Source organism: Triticum aestivum, chromosome 6D (genome assembly GCF_018294505.1).
Source record: "Triticum aestivum cultivar Chinese Spring chromosome 6D, IWGSC CS RefSeq v2.1, whole genome shotgun sequence".
Taxonomy (NCBI): domain Eukaryota; kingdom Viridiplantae; phylum Streptophyta; class Magnoliopsida; order Poales; family Poaceae; genus Triticum; species Triticum aestivum.
The window spans coordinates 304807739-304809502 of NC_057811.1; positions in this window are offsets into that span (position 1 = coordinate 304807739).

The following is a 1764-nucleotide window of genomic DNA, read 5'->3' on the forward strand; positions in this document are numbered from 1 at the left end:
CTAAAAATGCCCAAACCAATTATTTCAATTATTGCATAATCCCAGCATCGTAGGGATATTCTTATATCTCTCATACACCCCTCTTTTATCCCTGTGCTTTTCTGTTTATTTTCTGCCTGAGGCAATGGAAAAAGGAAGAGAGAGCAGCGGCCCAGCTTCCAGCAGGCCGGCGCAGTAGAAGGCAGCCCAGCAGCAGCCCACTTATCCCCCCAGATCCTTTTCTCACCCAAAAGCCAACCAACCCTCTCTTCCACTCGTCCCACGTGGCAACGCTGGACCCATCCGTCAGCGGGGGAGACTGTAGCTTTCACCACCTTTCTCCTACCTCTCCTCCTCTGCTTTACACGCTCGCCATGGCCACCGTGGCCGAGCCAGCTCGCCTCGCCCTCCTATAAAACCAGCAACCCTTGCCCTAGGGTTCCTCCTCCTCCCTCTTTTCCCCTCCGCGCCGCCGCCACAGGTAAGGGGCACCCACGCACCTGCTTCCCCGCCTCCAGGAGCCATGGCCGGCTCGGGCACGACCTCGCCACCGGCCTATCCCTCCGCCGTGGCCTCCCCTCCGTCGTCTTCTCGCTCGATAACACTGCCCCGGACCCATTCTGACGACGAGCCGCGCCCAAGGATCGCCAAGTCCGGCTACCTCCCCGTCGTCCTCTTCCTGCCCTGCTTCACAGGCAGCACCTTCCCTCATCGCTTCCGCTCGTCCCCGACCCCGATCGACTCCAGCAACACCCCCACGGTGAAGCTCCGCTCGTCCCCATCTCTCTCTGGTCTCGTTGTCCGCATGTCCGTCGATCCGCGCAACCCCGAGGCCGTCCGCCATGGCCGACCAGGGGAACGAGTTCAAGCTCGTGCCTTGCCTCTTCTGCACAGCACCCACACATCCACTCACACACGCAGCCTGCGACCCACGCTCCCGCAGCTGCTCCACCTGTACACGCATGCGTTTGCACAACCTCAGGGGCTTGTCCAGCCCCTGCCTAGTCGCTGCTCGCCGCACACCCGCACACGGTGTCATCCTTCCAACCGGAAACCATGGCCAGCAAGGCTTGGCCTCGCACAAGCGCCCACACCCTCGCGTCGTTGCTCCACCACATGCACCCTGGCACGTTTTCGCACCCCCGCCGGTCCTCTGCAACCACAGCAGGGGTTGCTGCTGTCTCCCGTCGCCGGCGAGTCCCCGTGCTCACGCTTCAGGTTTTGTCCTGGTCGCGATGCGCATATCCATTATCTTCTGCCGATCTCCCTTTGTATTATGAGCACTAAGCTAGCCCAGTGGTTCCCCCCTCGTTCTCACATCTAGGAGGTCCTGGGTTCAAATCCCAGGCGCCCCTCTTTTTGCTATGTTCTTTTATTTCTTTTGCACACACCCACAGCTGCTTGGGCCGAATCCTCATCTGGGCCGCTGCACCGTAATGCTTCGGGCCCGTGCATATTTTTTTCCAGGCTGTATTTTAGAATTATCCAATGCATTCTTATTTACAGAAAATGCCCCTGTTTTGTATTGTCAATAACTAAATATGCATGCATCCAAATTAAACAAACTATATATGTAAAATGCTTAGAATTTTATCTAGTTTCACAATTTGCTGCTTTCATCCATGCTAAAAATGTTTAACATGCTGTTTCAATTAATTTCCTCAAATGACATGCTAAAATGGTTTATTTCATAACTAAATAACCCTAGCTCAGAATTAAATGTTCTTTATATGTAAATGGGGTAGAAAAATGCATAGATTAACATGGTGCACTTTGTCTTACTAT